This window comes from Diachasma alloeum, unplaced genomic scaffold, assembly GCF_001412515.2.
Source record: "Diachasma alloeum isolate Michigan unplaced genomic scaffold, Dall2.0 Dall_scaffold_00406, whole genome shotgun sequence".
Classification (NCBI taxonomy): Eukaryota; Metazoa; Arthropoda; class Insecta; order Hymenoptera; family Braconidae; genus Diachasma; species Diachasma alloeum.
The window spans coordinates 271,594-290,476 of record NW_021680545.1 but is presented as its reverse complement, the minus strand read 5'-3'; the positions used below and the strand labels follow the sequence as shown (position 1 = coordinate 290,476).

General features: G+C 35.4%; 1 protein-coding gene across 2 annotated transcripts in view; it reads left to right on the top strand.

Annotated features, from left to right (window-relative positions):
* LOC107042055 overlaps positions 1 to 18,883 on the top strand; it is a 366,486-nt gene that overhangs the window by 265,205 nt on the left and 82,398 nt on the right. The gene's annotated exons all lie outside the window — the stretch shown is intronic.

Below are 18,883 nucleotides of genomic sequence, written 5' to 3'. Positions count from 1 at the left end.
TGTGTATGTGTGTGCGTACGTCTGTGACAAAAATTTTGTGCCACGATTCCTCCTGAACAAACGATGCGATTTGACTTTTTTTTTTTTAATCGCTGTATTTTCATGTGATTTGAACCTGATTAGATTATGGAGACGATCGTCTCAGCGTTTCTCCAGTTTTTTCCAAAAAACATTTGAAAAAAAGTCGAAAATTAGCGTTTTTTTGTAAACGAGACCATTTCTCCGTGCATAACGATGCGATTTCAAGTTTTTTTTGTTAGAAACGATGAATCTTGATATAACGCACAAATCATGGAATACTGGAAGACATTTAATCAGCAGTTCACTAGCTTTTTTCGAAATCGATATACATTCAAGAAACAATTTTACTTTTCTGATAAATTACATCTTTTCTCGATGCGGAATACGGCGATGTGTGTGCATGGGAGTGTGTGTGAGTGCGAGCACGCGCACGGATTTTCTTGTCTTCTATGGGTATTTCCTCGGAGAAATGTGAGAAAAAGATTGAATAAATACATAATAAAAAAATTAATGAAAGAAAAAACAAATGGTCGGGAAGTTATTGGTGCGACCCGTAATGGGTCACATCCAATTCCACCAACCCCTACCGGTCATACCCTAAAGAGGGAGCGCGCGAAGCGCGCGACCGGGCCTGATTTTTCGGTTTATTTCAAACTGATTTTTCGGTTTCATACAAGCCGATTTGTCGGTTTGATTCAAATCGATTTTTCTGTTTGATTTAAACCGACGTCGGCTTAACCTGTTTCTATTTGAAATAAACCACTTTTCGACTTACATCAGAGCCGGAATTCGGATTGACGTAGTCCAAGTTACTCGGTTTAAATCAAGCTGACAATCGGTCAGAATCCAACTAACGTCGACTTGAATCAGTTTTTTTTTGGGTGCGCTCTCATGAGAATTTTTATTTGTTAAAAAATTCGGATAAATAATATTTCGAAATAAAAATTATTTGGAATTGATTAATCATCAATGATAAGTGCAAAGAAACCCAAACGACAAAATTTTACTACACCCGTGAACTTTTTGTTATTTCATTTTTTTTTTCAAAAGATGCGGTGGAGTGTCGGAACCTTTGGTATATTTTCCCCCACTCCATAGCCCCAAATTTTCCTGCGGAAGTTCCTTAAAAAATCACGAGCGCGAAGCGCGAGTGATTTTTATTAAAAATTTGATGACTTCATTAATTTGTATGCAGGGACCGTCCCCTGATACGTCAAAACTAATCAGGTATTTTCCACAAGGTACCTGATTAATTTGGAAGCTCAAGTCATATTCGGGAGATTATTTTTCCCATCCACATTTCAGTTAACCGAATTGCGCCATCATGAGAGAGTGTCGATCTGTCCGTTTCGATGATGGGTTCACTCCCTCGAAAGATCTTTTGCTTTTTATTTAGTAACTACCACGGGAAATTATCAGTTGAGAAACATATAAATAGTACCACGTGACGTAGAATGATGCAATTCTATTTGTCTAAATTTGGATTGGATAAATAATCAACAGTATTCATCCAATAATTTAGTTGCTGATACTTGGAATATTTGTTGGAGAAGATAAGTACAACCTACGTGAAAACATCTGTCAGTCTAGTCGCGGACCTTGTTCACTTCGTTGACAAGATATTTCCGATTGTCAATTTTCAATCATTTCTACTCGCATGTGAAGCAATACGAAATAGAATTTGTCCTCGGGCAAATCGCCCAGAGCTGCCGAAAAATTTGCCTCCAATATTTTGCCGGAAACCTTAAAAGAGATCAGGTATGGTTAAGCCGTTCCAATACCTCGTACATTACTGGTGATTCCCCGAATAGTTTCCTCTCCGTTAATCATTGCGACGACACGCCTCCTCCGCGAAAAATAGGTTCGGGGATTTCTGTCATAGCGTGCGTTTTCAAGACGGGTGGTGTCATAATTGACTCTAAACATTACTCTTTCTTGGTTTCAAAGAAACACTACGAATTACTCATTTCTACGTGAGGTCCCTGTATAGTGAAATTTCTCGCACCCGTATATTTTTTTTTTTTGGCAAATGATGCGAACGACCTGAGACCATCTATTGTACAGTGTTTGATTGAAATTATCCTTCCACGCTACAGAAAAAGTCGTAGACATTGAGTATTAGTCTTATTAGGATGATATATGAGGTATTCCATGTCAAATGAGTCAACGGCTAACCCTCACCCTCTTGAAAATTGATGGCGTTTTTTTCTACGATTAGGGGGCTTGAAAAACTATCTCTCAAATTTTTTAAGATTTTTTTGACAGCCCAGTTCGGAAATATGATTCTTTTCAAATTGTTCCGTTTTTTTACAATAACTCGAGCTCTACTCATCCGATTTCGATTTATTAGGGGGCAAAATTTTACATTTTTCACCACCTATAAGAATGTTTTTTAAAATTTTTTTTCCAATCTTTAGATGCTCGAAATCACGAATTTTCGAAAAAAAAGTTGAAAAAATTGAAATTTGCTAATTACGTCACGGCCGATTATTTTAATTTTTTTTTCAGTAATTCTTATAATGAAAATGAAAATTTTGAGTCGTCATACATGTTGGGTTCTATTCAGGATCTATTTTTTTTTACTTTTTTCTTTTTAAAATTGCGAAAATTTGGTGAAAACACCTTAAAACAACTTTAATTATGTATCGAAAAAATATGTAATATGTAGGTATATATTTAAATTTACTTCATACTGTTTATAATCAAAGTCAACCAATGACATTTTGGGGTATTTTGACCGAATTAGCGGAAATTTGAGAATACAAATTTGAAAATAAAATAGATCTAAGACGAAACCCAACATGTATGACGGCTTAAAATGATTGTTTTGATTATAGGAATTACTGAAAGAAAATTTAAAATAATCAACCGTGACGTAATTAGCCAAATTCAAGTTTTTCAACTTTTTTTTTCTCGAAAATTCGTTATTTCAAGCATCTAGAGATTGGAAACAATTTGGACAAAAAACATTCTTATAGGTGGAGAAAAATGGAAAATTTTAATCCCTAATAAATCGAAATCGGATGAGTAGAACTCAAATTATTGTAAAAAAAACGAACAATTTAAAAAAATATATCTCCGAACTGGGCTGTCAAAAAAATCTTAAAAAATTTGAGAAATAGTTTTTCAAGCCCCCCAATCGTAGAAAAAATCGCCATCAATTTTCAAGAGGGTGAGGGTCAACCGTTGACTCATTTGGCATGGAATACCTCATATACAATTCTGGTTTATTGACATCATTTTTGCGTAAATTTCCAAAAATTTTATCCTTTTAGGTGAAATGACCATAAAGTTCAGTAATTGCTTCGCAGCAAGGAGAGATAAGTCACCATTCGCCTCGCATTCTTTCATTCCATAAAGTCACAAAGATCCAGAACTGAATTTTGCTCCATGACTACCGAATTAGTTTGAGAATTTGCCGGGACTGGATTTTAGCCAATCACAGTGCAGTATTCGAGGTCACGATACTCTTTTGTTATCAAATTTTTTCGGAAATTGCACACTGGCTTCTGGAAATTACATCTGATAATTGCATAGTAGCTCTTCATTTATTTCTAACCAATTGGATGTTTTGCTGGAAGAAGCCCACGAATACTGCGCTCCGCTTGGCCAAAATCGAGTCCTGGAAAATTCTCCGCCAAATACCCCTCGACCTCCAAAATTAATCGCAATGTTTGCCTTAAGCTTCTCTGCAAACAAATGAAAGTGTCAAGTTTCCTTTCAAGTTTTGCAAGGGATTTTTAAATCCCGAGTGTGCAGCACGAGGAAATATTCCGATAATTTTGAAGGTATCGGGGTATTGTTACTGATAATTTTCCCCAACTTTTTTTCTCATAATCGTAGAAGACCATAACTTTTCCTTCCCCACATGTAATTTTTTTACTCAACGAATCATAATATTGACACCGTAATGACAGACCAGTGTAAGTGCTATGAGTTCCCTATGTACAGTAGACTCTCGTTATAGTCGCATTCGTTACAGTCGCATTCCCCCTCATATCGATTTTTTCGAACTCGAGCGCTTCCCCCACTCCGTACCACCTCCGAGGTGTGGATTTAAATGCCCCTGTGTTTTCTCGGAATGGGCTTTGTTTTGCATTTCTAAGAAATTCGGGAAATAAAATTTAGGAAAAATGAATTTGCGAGAGAGAAATTCAGTTCACTCTTGACTGTCACGAAGAGAGGGTCTTTGCAGTGGTGCATAATCCTGCTTTTTATTTGAATGAAGTGAATAAATTTTGGAGTGTATTGAACAATGCGATGTTATTAATATTTCTATTCATTTCATTAATTTACTAAAAGTGTTCAACGCAATTCATTTTGTTAATTTAATAAAAGTGTTTAATGAAAATAATTTTTATATTTAATAAAAATGTTCAATGCAAATTGAAGAGAAAAATAATTGGAGTAAAATTTATTTTCTTATTGTTGGAATTCATGCCTGAATACAAAAAATTAATTTCTTAGTTTAGTTAAACATTTTCTCTTTTCCACCCAAACACTCAGGGTGACATTTAAGGCTTTTCTTAGAAAATAGAGACGTGAAGAAAAACAGTCCTCATGGTGAGTCACAAAGGAGAGGCTGAAGAAAATTGAAACAAGGGCCTTTTGTCAAATGGGTCCAGAGAGTGAAAACTCTCATGACTTTTAGTTAGTCGTCCTAGAGACTTCGTTGGAGAAAGATATACCTTCTGCGTGCGATCATTAAAGAGTTTTACTTTGAAGAATAAAACTAATGTGTTTTTATTGAGTATTCCTACACATAATCCAATACTTATCGCTCCGGATTCCCGGAATTTAGGCTTACCGTGAGCGCCTGGTGGGGGAAGAGAAATACAGTCCCATTCTCAGAATCGGCTGCCCCTACAGCCCCGTGAGTGCGACTATAACGAGAGTCTACTGTAGATACGATTGCCTGTGATTGAGGGGTTGATATATCCGCCGCTTGAAGTGTTTTCTATTGAATTACATTTTGCTTCATAAATACTCTTTGGACAGTAAAGTAATAAAATTAACAAATGACTGTTGAATTACCACCTTCGGAATTTATCCATGACTAGATGAATCATAAGAATGAAATTGATATGAAAGTGTCCACTGACCCCGAATACTGCACTTTGATTGATCGAATTTATAATGAAACAAATGATTGAAGAAAAAACGCATCGGTATGTTCACACATACACAAACTTACCATTTAACAATGGATAAGAAATTTGAGTAACTTTTTTTTAGAAAATCGAATCAGGTTTGGTATTGAGTTCGAAAATGTCTGTATTTGATGCACACTCAATTCAGGTTTCACATTTTCACAAGCTCCACTTCAATTGTCGATCATCCCGCAGGCTGTGGGTTACAGCATGTTACTCTGGTTCAGCAACTGGAGAACATTATCACTGATGATAATGACTTTTTTCTACCGAAGCGTAGAAACACCTATTTTTTCTGTTCCATAGCAGAGGTGAAATAAATTTGTATTCCAGCTCGCAAATAGACAAAAATCATGTGGTAAACGAAATCATAAAATCAGACATAAAAATGCCACAGTGGCAACAATATCCGTAAATTGAATCCGATATAGTAAAAATAAAAAAAAGATCAAATTATTCTTGACAACGTTTCAGTCTCCAATAGACATCCTCTTCAGGACAACAACTCAACTTTTATTTCCTGCCAAAACAACTCAATATACATGAGAAGAAATAAGAAACCAGAGCTGATTCCTCAATCCTCAAGTGGACTGTGCAAAATTTACAAATCAGAACTCATTGCGCACCAAGTAATAAATCTACTAATAAGGTTATATTGATATGAGCAGTTCCTCATCTAACAACGACATGGAATATTGCGATGCAGTCATGTCAAATACGTATCTGTCCTATTCCATAGCAGAGGTGAAGCAAATAGGTGAAATTATATCCTAAACGAAATCACAAAATCAGACTTAATAAAAGCCATAGTGGCAACAATGTCGCTAAATTGAATCTGATATCGTAAAAATAAAAAATGAAGATCAAATTATTCTTGATAATGTTTCAGTCCACAATTGAGACCCTCTTCAGGATAACAACCCAATTTTTATTTCCTGCCAAAAGAACTCAATATGCACGAAAAGAAACAAGAAACTAGAGATAATTTCTCAATCTTCAAGTTAACTGTGCATAACTTAAAAATCAAAACTTGTTGTGAATCAAATAATAAATCAAGTGATAAGGTTATATTGACACAAGCAGTTCCTCATCTAGCAGCAACATGGAATATTGCCATACAAAAAAGCATTTCAATTTTTGTATGAAATTCAATTATTAATTACACGGTGCAGAAATTGGTAATCGGTATAGAAATTCTCTAGGGAAATTGTAATGCTAGCACGGGAAAAAGAACGCAACGTGACGGCCAGGGAAAAATTCCAGTGCCGGCACTGAAATTTTATTGAGTAGCATGTGAATTTTTTCCGTTCTTAATGTGAAATTTTCACAGAAATCCCCAGAAATTTCATCAGAAAATCTTAAAAATGTTACGTTAACAGCACTAGAATTTTTCATAGCCATTGAGATTTGTTTCTAGTACCAGCACTAGAATCTTTCTAAAGAATTTCTCTCCGTGTAACATTTCGTTCAATGTGTTTACGAAATACCATTTTTGCCTCACAGTTTTTCTCGAATTTCCTTAAATATTTTTGAAATAAACATCTCATCACACAATTACGTGAGTCAGCACGTAATCTTTCCTGGAGTTTCTTCCTTATTTTCAATGTGGAATCTCATTTAGGTAGACGTCAACGCATTATACACTCCAAACGTTCAGGAATCACACCATAAAGTTTACAGCAAATTGAGCCGCCTAATAGAATGTGATAATCAGAAAATTTCCATTGAAATCGTATCTACACCATCTATGTCTTTTCAACGTCTCATTGTCTCTTGGGTTAATGGGATTACGAGATATCGCATCGGCAGTGATTGGAGAATTTAAGATCAGTACGTGCATTCGGATTCCAAGGGTGGATAATGGAATCGTAGTAGTGAAATGGATACTATGAGAGTACTCAGCAGGCATTACACGTAGTTGAGCCACTTGTACTTTAAATTGAATAATTCTGAGATTTTTTCCTGTACTTTATTACAGTAAAACTTTCCTTGAGTAAAACCTTGCATCTGGCAAGGAGTAATTGATGAATTACTAATATTGAATTTAAATTCCATCCCTTCCGCGCCCTTTGAATCAACTTTTTAATTGCCGGAGGCTCGAAGCTGATAGCGAGAAAAGTTTTCGTTGAAATACTATACTAGACGACCTGGGGTATTTCATGAATTTTGGAATTGCGTTGACCTGCATTCAAGTTATCCGCAATTCCATATAAACTATTATAATTGCGTAACAATGCTCAATTTGTAATTGAGATATATTATTTCAAATTCAAAACGAATACAGCAACCAAATCAGTAGCGAAGCGGAGAAACGGTTCCAGGCGATTTAGGCTTCACCTGAGTTTTTGAGGAATATCACCGAATTTAAGAGAGATAATGAGATTTTCGTGATAAACTTTTTCGTAGAGCGCATAAACGACTGCAAAAAAGCTTTTAATAAAAATTTTGCAATCATCACCATAATTATAACTATGCTTATAACAATAATTTTGCCATAAGAGTCTCAGGTGAACACCAAGGTTACAAAGGTCAAGAAGGTCAAAATCTTTTACTTGATTATAAGTTTTTTTCCCATCTTGTTTTTCGAGTTTTTCGATTCCGAGATATTCATTAAAAACTGGACAATAGTCAAAATCGACCGTTTTACCGCTTCGCGACTGAATATTTTGTCTGGAATTTCCAATTTGGGTCAAGAAGTATCAATAGAGTATATCATCAATAGTCTGAAGAACTTTACAAAAAAGCCTACTGCGGGAATACACCTAGAACATAATCTCAATTACTGATTTCGCACCGATTTGCTTTCATGTAAACGAGGCATGCGTTATTTGAGAGGCCTGAAATACCGAGAGTGCTACAGAGATAGTTGTTACTTGATTATTGATTAATAATTACTACACCGAATCGATACATGAAATTGGGCCCAATTTCTAAGGAGATGTAGTTAATGAAGTTGATATTCATGAAGACATAAAGGAAGTGGAGAAGGATACACCCTTACACATGAATTACGATAAATGAGGAGTCAAGTTGGGGACGTGTAGCTAGGGAAGTATCTTGAGGAATAGTAATTCGATCAATTAATCACTTTTCATAATTTTTCCGATTTTTTTTGTATTGATCGCAGCTACGTTCTCGTGATAAATTCTGTGAATCGCTCAACCCCGATGCGCATTAGATATTCTCTTTTCGTAGAGACTGATTGCTTCCATCCAAAAATTGAAGAGAATTTATTTCAGGCGATTGACGGACGAAAAATAGCTCATGTATTTGTAAAGTCTTCCTAGCCATGATATAGTACCTAATAGCATGGTACAAGTTGCTTGGATCCTGATTGCAGCCCAACCTTTCCAAAAAAATCCACATCTCCAGATATAGGTTGGTACTCCAGACTGGTATCCAGACTGGCATCCATCAAGAATTACTTCACGAATCACTAATGATTGCATGAGATTCTATTGCCTCTTTGCCCTTTGACAAAACTTCATTGTAGCGTAGCCTCATCTCTTTGAAAAAAATACGCGGTTAATAAGTTCGTGCTAGAGCTTATTAATTGCACCGATGGAAACTTTTTAATTGCTCACTCGCGACGATGCTAACACAGTTAGTACGACGTAGTGAATCATTCCACCTTCTACAGAAAGGGGAGAACAGGTCAAGTCTGCCGGTTCCAATAATGAGATCACAGTTCAGCGAATACGTGAGGGTTGCGACGAAGCTTTGACTGAATTTTTACTTGGTCGCTGTGCAAGAATTGAAGGCAAAATTGCGTATAGTTCGTTAGATTTTTCCATAACTCAAATGATAATTACATCGACCTTCATTACTGGGTCTCATTCGTGGATGTAGAATTAGTGAAGAGATTAATATATTATAAAGTACCTTGTTGTATCCAGCACAGTTGGTCGTGTAGGCATTAATGTTGGCATTCAGTTCCTTTCTCTTCCACTGAAAGGCTGAAGTACGAACTCGCCACAAAAGCTCTCCCATTCTTCACTAACTCATTCTCCCCAAGGATCGCTCGTTAAGTTTGATTACAAAGTTGCACCTGGAGTGGAATCAAAATTACTCTGTTTCGTATCCGAACATCTACCGCATGAAGATATAGGCTAACTTTTACCACCCAGTTGTCTCCCCATTTTTCCCTCTCCATCAGAGCCAGTCATTTTATTAACCAACTGAATTCAAAGGTAAATTCATCCACGTTTCAGCATTTTCTCCCTTTGTTTCGTACTTGTATACACGGTGTGAAAGTTTCACATTTAAACGAGAGTAATTCAATATCAATAGAACGTCGAAAGAATTCATCATGGAACTTGATCACTGTTGTTCACCATAAATTTCAGAACGATTACATTGAGGTAATTGTGGGCACTTGTGATAAAGTTTTGGGTGGAGACTCGACAATGGGTTTGGTTGACCATCAAGTAATCTAATGAGTATATGCCTTGTCTTAGAAAATCCCCCCCGACCACTATCTACCAGGCAACCTAACCATCAAAAGTCGTCTATCGACGACAAAGTTTCTCCTTCAACCAACTCCAGTGAGATGATGTCACTTCCGGTTGTATACGAACGCTGTTGAATAGAGTTTCTGCTAAGTTTCTCAACGTTTCTCATGAAACGCAAGACGTCTGGACCTTGGCACTGTCTAGGATATGGAGAAGGGGGTGTCTTCTGCGACCAAAAAGCATCCACTGACGTTTCCGGTGGATGCACCCACGTATGTGTCAAACTTTTCGGTGAATATGTCGGCATGTGCAGTTTCGCGATTACTCGAGTTAATGCGGGTTTAACTATCGCCCTTTTGAGGAGTAAAATTTACTCAGATTAGTTCCGAATTTTGTTTTATTTTATGTTTTCCTTATTAGATTGAAGTTTACGGTATTGGTTGATTGTTCCATAGAGATATAGCATGTTTACAATTGATTTCATTTCTTGAATTTATTTTGATTACATAGAACCCGCTGTTTGTTGTTAACAAAAAATAATTTTTCAGAACAGTAATTATTCAGTTGAAATACTCGTGTGAAACATAATTTGCATGATTATAATTTAAGTAATACTAGTTGGAAAATGATGAATTGAATTTAATTGAATGAATCTAATTTGAGTTGAAAATCTGTTTGACTACACTTCAGTATGTCACAGGAAACCATTCACTTAAAATGTACAAAAAAAATTTTATTATACAATTATTAATTATTAATTTTATTATTCTATCCCGAGTGCTTCAATTTTTTTTTCATATACGTCTTTTCAATCTTTAAAAAGAATTGAATTGCACTCTACAGAAGAGAACATTGACCATTCCGTAGTAGAAATAAAATGGGAGCATCGATAAGTCGTACATTTTCCCTACATTATCAACCGATCGGAAATGTGGAAAAAATACTGAAATTATCGATGACCCATTTAACCTCAGATACAAGCAGCAACTTTAAAATTCATTTTTGTTGTTTTCCTGAATCTGGAGTTTCTAAAATTTTGCAAGGGTTGCCTAAATGGATTAAATAATATGTGAAAAAAGTTTCATAAAATTGGCTGCATTTTTCGAATATCCTACTCCTGGCTTGAATATCGTTAAGAATAACAAAAAAATGGAACCCATGGATTTTGTCGGAAATTTTCTCAACTTTTCTAAGCTTTATGTATTTTGTTTGTGTCAAACAGTCATTTGGAGTCGTTCCCCGTCCTTTTTTTCTTCCGAAAGGAAACATTGCAATCCTTCGATTTTCACATTCTCCAATTTTCATTGGAAATGATGTTGGATGGTCTGAAACGTAAAAATAGGAAGTTTGGCGACCTTGTCTGTATGTAACCACATCCACCGCCACCTTCCCGGTGGTCAATTTTTCGAAAATTGCCTAATTAAGTGGCTAAAGTAATTCCAAAAAATCTGGAATTTAGTCAGATTATAGGTCCTAATGAGGACCTATAATCTCCTGTGTGCAAAATTTCAGCCGGACCGAGCTAATAGTTTTTGAGAAAAAGCGATTCCTTTTTAAATAATTTTCCGCAAATATCTTCAAAAACACTGGACCCCTTCCGATTTAGTTTTTTCAAAATATTCGCTTCGACGCCTTCTATCTAAATCGATCAAAACATATGTGGACGTCCGCATGAAAAGGGACCATTTTGTCGATTCTATTTTCCGAGATATTCACGTTTTTCTCTTGCCAACTCCCATTTAAACCCATGTTAAATTATTTTTTCGATCGTCTATAGCGTGGTCACTCTTTACGCTATCAAGTTCATTTTTGGCTCTAAATTTGCAGAATCGGATCAAGATTATCGGCATATACACAACTCCAATAGTGCCAAAGTGGTCCCTTTTCATGCGGACGTCCACATATATACCCATTCATACAAAGTTTTCGAGACTTTCCCGCTTTTTCGTTTTTTCATAAAAATCTTTGTAAACGCTCTAGCTTGTGCAAAAATCGAGATATCAACTTGAAATTTGGACAGAAAATATGTATACCAGCTCATATGAAGTATTCGAAACATTGGAATTTTTATAGCATCCATAGAGGTGGCTGTAACCATCTGAAATTTTTGCTGCTAGTTAGTGTTGTGAAGCTATAAACTTTTGTAATATTTCAGATCATTCGGTAGTCCGCCATCAATGTAGTGATGGCGAAAAAAAATAAGACATCACTCTGTGACATGCTCACTGTCACATGGCGCGCTGTCATATGCTCGCTGTCCTTTGCTTGTTTTTCTTTTTCATCAGAAAGTTCAAAAAATTTTCTAACAAAAATATATTTTCATTTTTGGTGTTCTGTCAAACTCAGAGGTAAAAAGCAGAGAAAAGCGAAATTTTGTCCTCCCAAGAAATCAGTTTTCAAAAATATCTCAAAATTTAAAAGGGATAGAGAATTCTATGTATAAATCTTTTTTTGTAGAGCAGAATAAGATCTACAAAAAAGGAATCACAAAAATTTCTCTACCTCCTTGTTTTGCATTCCGAGATATAGTCCAAAAAGTAATTTTCGGATTTGAGCGACACATTTTGTTTCATGTGTTGACCACTGAATTAAGTTCTGTCCTGGGTTATGACATTCAGGATTTTATTTACTTTCCAAAATTAGTACATCGTTGGTGTTCCATGCAGATTACAACAGACTTTTTTTATCACCCGATTGAATTCGATTAACTTCCTTTGTCATTGCAGAAACCATTGCTGGAACGAAGAAATTCCATGTAGAGTTGGAGACTGTGAAATGTATAGTCTACAGTGGAATTTTTCAATGGAATGGGTCACATTCTATAGAAATCCAATATAATTTTTCGGATAGTTAATCCGAAAAAGTTCTCGTCCTAAACTTTTTTGAAACCTTTGAGTTAAGCCCAAAGAATATCTAAAAGCTGCAATTTCTATAATGTATTGAAATTTTCTGTTACAGACTCATCATTACTTCACATGATATTCTGGAATTACCGATAAATGGTTTATAAATCATTTATGACTTCACTTGTTTTAGACTTGTACACTTGAAATTAATTTGCCAAGTGGATTTAACCCTTCAGAATTCCATGTCCAATGGTTCTTGCATATCCGCAAATTCCATTGTGTGTCGTGACCACACCGCATGACCAGAGTATGACCGGGTTTAGCCGCACCAGCGCCATGAATCACTATCCAAAACGGAACTCACCAGTGTTCCCAGTGAATGGAGTCATGCGGTGGTGTCTCTGTCAACTTCCTATTTCGCAGCCAGTGATTTCTGTCTTTTCTATGAATATAGATCATGTCGAGATTCGGAAAGCATGATATTTATACAACATTGCAAGTTAATTCGGCTTTGAGGTGAATGGAGAGGATTGGGTTAAATCAGGGGGGGATCGAATGGGTGGGAATAAATCGTCTTATCCCGGTATTGAATCCATTCGCACTCCTATTCACATCTCTGAGTCATGTTGAAGAGGGCGGAGGCCGTGGAAAGAGGTATCATTAAAAATTTCCGCTACTTTTTCTTGAGATACTTCTTAATGGTGGGGGTTATTATGGATTCAATACGTAGAAGGAATCTAGAGGAGTCTACACTGGTGGATTCTCTTTATAGGTTTTTAATTCTTTCTGCGATAAAGAAAAAATCACGGATTCAGAGAGAATTATTCACATCTTATGAAATATGGAACAATTCGATAATGAGTAATCTCGAGAGAATAACCGATTTTTGAAGATTACTGAATTTTCTGAGACTTAGTCAAGATCTTTCATTTACACGGAAAAAAATATCGTCGAATGTGAATATTGTGGAAATATTATTCTTGAATTCCGGAATAATATTCCCGAATCTGAAATATTTAATTCTCGATTCCAGAATAATATTCCGCAATCCGGACTATTGTATTCTCAATTCCGCAATGATCTTCGGCGAACGTACTCACATGAACTTCCTTCACGTTTCATAACATTTTAGACCATTTGCTATTAAAATTAGAAAATCGAAAAATCAGTCAAATACAAGGCTTCTATGCAGAACCAAAAATTGAAATGAGCAAAATGATAATCCCAATATAGTTTAAGCAGGAATCTCTCCATTCAGCAGGACACAGACAGAATTAGGTTCAGTTAAGGATGTTTAGCCAAAACCCGCATAATTCACCATAATTTTGATATTGCTTCACATGTCAGGTTCATATTCGAGCCACACGTTAGTAATAATCTTAATCCTTCTATTGGGGTATCCTAATGAGAAATTAATTTCTGAAAATCACTCTTTGTAATATTACGCTTATGGAAGAAACGTGACCGTGTGAACTTTAATCGAAATGTTCCATGGGTTAGACACTCAAGATATTGAAAAAAAACCACAAGCCATTGACTTTAGACTATGGAGAATCCATCGCCGGCGAGAAAAAGTAGGGGACCGGGCCATATAAGCGCGATATCTTCAATTGATTTTTGAATTCCTCTAAAAAAAATTTGACCGCCATGACGAGTCGAGCAACACGACAACACCACACAACAGCTGATTGAGGTCGGTAAAGTCGGTGACGACAATTCAGTGCTGGAAGCATATGGATACGCGTATAATCCACACAAACATCCATCTCACTGTTACGACCCCACCAGTAGTTGAAGCATGCAATGTTGCCCGATCAAAATTCGACTGTTACCACCGTAGTCACAAGTCCCCCAGTATTTATGAATTTTCTCTTTAATTATTATTTTTGAGAACGGAAAAGTACGCCATGTAACTTTTAATTTGATAAGAAAAATAATTTGCAACATGAATTATTTATTCAGTCAATTTTATTTTTGTTTTCAACGGAGTTGCTCACTTGACAGGTTAAACATCCTTAAATGGAAAACTGTTGCTCTACATATGCTCTGTCATTAATCACATGATACACTGAATTTGATTGATGCCATGTTAAAACTGTAATTGTGTTTAAGCCGGATATTTTCCCAGAATGACCCAGCATATTGCACTCTAAAAGAGGTACTCAAGTAGAATTTGATGTAAACCCCTTCGCGGGAGAAACTCTGCACCGAAAGACCCGAAATGGGTCATCAAGCGTCAAATAATTTCCCGAGTAACTCCCATCGTTTTGATCCCCACTAAATTCCATCACTTCGGATTTAACTTTTTTGTTCTTCTCTTTTCTTCATCGGACTCACCCTTTTTCCTCAATTTTCGATAGTAAATCGTGGATTTTTAAACTTCTACGTTTTTTGCAACGTGAATAAGATCATATACTCTCTAAATTGACCTTTTCACTCAGTTTGCCCAACGAGTTTTGGATCCCCGTATTTTAGAGTCTTCTGTAGGATGTTTTCATGGCACGTAGTATGTATACTGTGCAGCTTTATTTTTTTTCTCGTCTATTCCTGTTCTCTAATTTTTCCTTCCACCGTTTTTCGTGATGTTTGAGAACATGATGAAGGATTAGTTCAGTAAATCACATTTAAGTATATTGCTCTATTTTATCGGAGAAGAGAAATTAGTTCAGAGGACGAAAATTCGCATCTTTCTGTGAAACATAATCTCAAATCTTACTATCTATTTTCTTATTGTCAAACTATAACTATATTCCACTCGGTTATCTAATGTCTATACTACTTTGTAAATACCTGGCTGAACGCCCACGGGTGATAGCCAGTTGCAAGTTCTCGGACTTGCAACGAATTCCGTTAAAAATAAAAATAAGTATAATCTCAAACCTAGCTCCCGTTCATTTTGATTTCTGATAGAGAATATTGAAGGAAGCGATAAACATTATTATACTTGAATTTGATTATTTTTACTAATCATCTATGCTATTGAAAATTCCAAATTCAAATTTTCGGTACATTTTTGAGGAATTTGTATCAACTGACGGTTTCAATCAAATTTCACGGAAATTCGGCATTGAAAATTCACATTAAAAAAAAAATCAAAGGAAACTGTAAATTTGAGTTCAATTATTTCATGAAATTAATTAATTGAACATTCAGCGTTGAATATTTGAATAAATTGAGGAATTCTCGTTGTCCTACTACTCCATTTTTTTAATGTTATTGAATTTTCAATTAAATTTTAAATTCCATCATGTTTTCCCCTCTAGATCGCATTTAATATAATTCTAATGAAAGTGACTATTAAACTATCCATGAGTTTAATTTCTTCCTAAGAGTTTATCAGGGTGAAAAGCAAGTATTCCTGTTGTTGCAGAATGTTAGCTTTGTATTCGTTAACAATTAAGTTCTCCGTTTTTTGTATCAGGGTAACAAAATATGGTACAAAAAGTCCGAGTATGGGATTTTTAAATGGCGTTTGTATGTATTGTAACGTTGAAATGAAATCACAGCTACACTGTTAGAACTTTCCGGGTAAAATTTATCACACATGTATAGGAAGTAATTTACATCAAACTGTATTATAAAATTATAATACTTTTTTATTCCTATACAGTTCTACATTTTTCATATACCGGTATTAGAATTCTATCGGACAGGAGTATTAGAAATTTTATATGATACGTGCGTGTAACCGCATGGGTTTCAGTTGACTATAGTCAACTGGAAAGTAGCGGGTTTCAAGCGCCTACCCACACTCAACTGAAACCCGAAATAACGCATGACGCGCATGCGCATCACCTATTAAAAGAGAATAACAAGGAAGGAAATCTAACCTCCGAATAGTGAATACATGGAATGACTGAAAAATGAAAAGGTGATTTTCGAAGCAGATAAAATGAGCCAAAATCGTATAATTCCTGATAGTGATGAAGAGTTAGGCAGTGAGGAGAATTTATTTACTGATGAGGAGGAGTTTATTGGTGATGTGACATTTGAAGAAAATGGAAATAAAATATTCTCCGATTTTTCAATTACGTTTTGTATCATATTTTTTTATAATTATAACTTTCTTTTTTTTGCGAATTCTTAATGATTTTTAAAAATTGTATTTTGTAATTATTATAATTAATTTTTTTCAATTAAAAATACAATTACATATTACAAGTTTTTTGAACTACATATTTAATGAATATAATTAATTTTTTCTTCAGAAGTTCCGCATAATTTTTAAATCACACTTTTTTATAATTATTTTTTAAAATAAATGTTATCTTTTTTCTTCAGTGGGGGGGGGCCAAGCCCCCCCCCTATCGGGGGCTTCGCCACCTGGATCCCCATTTCTCGTGGGGGACTTCGCCCCCCACACCCCCCCCTCCGCCCCCAGACTTCATCACGCACTTATCATATAAAATAGTATACGCAACACGTGCGGACAGCAGGCAATCTCCGAGTAACCGCCTGCTTTCCGCACTAGTTGCGTAATGTACTATTGAATATTGCAACAATAGATTTCTCACACACGTTTCATAAAATTATATTGCTGTCGCATAGTAATTTTGATTGATAGTTGTTCAAAAATTATGGTACGTATGAGAATTTCATGGCATAAAATAGAATGAAAAGTTATATGTTGTATGAGAATATCATAACATGTGAAGACGAAAAATATTATATATCCGTCTTCGAAATTTCTCACATACGTGGTAGAATTTTCTGTTAAAAAACAGTAGAAACTCAAATTGAAGACAAATGATAATTTTATTAGACAAATGCATGAAAATTATTGTTTACAGAGTACAATTCAATTATAGTCAATCAATGTGGCTTAATTATGTAAATTTATTTTCGAAATAAGCTTTTCTCTGAATAAAAAGAAAGGTTCAAATGTAGTGTTTCAATTTTTTATCATTTTGATCAGCTTCATCACTGGGGGAGAAACGACGTGGCTTTCGGTTTTTTCGAGCTCCGTTTGTTGCCTTCAGGGGGATTAATATTCAAAAGAACTCTGGAACAATACAATGAGATGAATCATCAATAGATCGAATTCTTTTAATAATTTTAACCCTCCATCACTCGCTCAATGAGCGCAGCGCCGCCCGTTTTCGTTTTTTTAAAAATATTTTAGCGTGTTTCTCAACGCTTGAAAATTCTGAAAAAATTAGAGTTCCTAGTTCAATCATTTTATTAAGCGTTGGCGTTGTCCGTTTTTTTTCGAGAAATTTGTTTAGCTTAAAAAAAAAGAAGAAACGTCGAACGCGGTCGAGCCTGAGTGATCAAGGGTTAATGCCTGGCGGACTATTATAGGTTGGCCTTTAATCTGTGAGGCCTGTGTTGGCCTGTATCTGTGAGGTACAATGAATAATATCAATTTTATATTTACCTCTGAATAAATTCCAACGTGCATCTCAATTCTGTTGGATACAGGATGTTGAATATGAAGTAGCTCAGAAATGTCAATAAAATTGCTTTGAGGATTCCATTTACTGGAATTTCGACTCTTTTATCTAACAGGATGGCATATGTAGCTGTCTCATCATAGAGGAAAGCTCCCGTAAATGGATAAAATCAGATGAGATTCAAGTTTTTAATAATCTGTCTCCTAGTCGAGATTTTTTGATGATCAACTGAAAAATTACCTTTTATAATCAACGTAAGAGTTACATTACTTGCTGAATAATTTCATCGATAGTTGCAGTTTCCTGTAAAGAAATAATAAATTATGGCACCGAAAGAAACACAATACGCTTTTTTTTCTTGGTGATCTATAACCAATTATTGATCTGATTGATGCGCAAAAATGTAATGTTTTTCCGTTGCACTATTGTGCTTTCACTCGCAAAGTTCCATTACCGTGCATCTTTTTTTTGCGTTTTTTGAATGTTTTTATACAAATTGACAAATTTTTTTAATAAACTTAGAGAAAGATTGTACGGTAATAAAACTGTGGGAGTCAGTAACTAATAATGCAACGGAAAAACGCTACATTTTTCCGCGTCAATCAAATCAATAATTTATAAGGGCCAAATATTTATAATAATTAACTCACTTCGAAAAACATGTAAAGAACGTCCTTTTCTTTCTTGAAATATTTGACGATTAATGGGAAAATTACAAGGATTAGCGGAAGATCACTTTTGGTGACCTGCTTCGCCTGTCTCTTCGCTTCTTTCAAGGTATCTCGAATGTAGGTGTCAATTACCGCTGTACTTTTCTTCTTAGCTGCTACCTCCATTGCTATTTGTTCGTTCTTGAGAGTCTTTCGAATTATTTTCACTTTCTCTTTTAGATTTTTCCTCCACACAGCTTCGACATCCTTCTCCAACAAACGTGAAGCATGCTGGATAAGCATTTCTGCATTTTCTAGGAACGGCCACCTACTGAAAAATGCCTCATTCAATCCATTCCTCCCCACAGCATC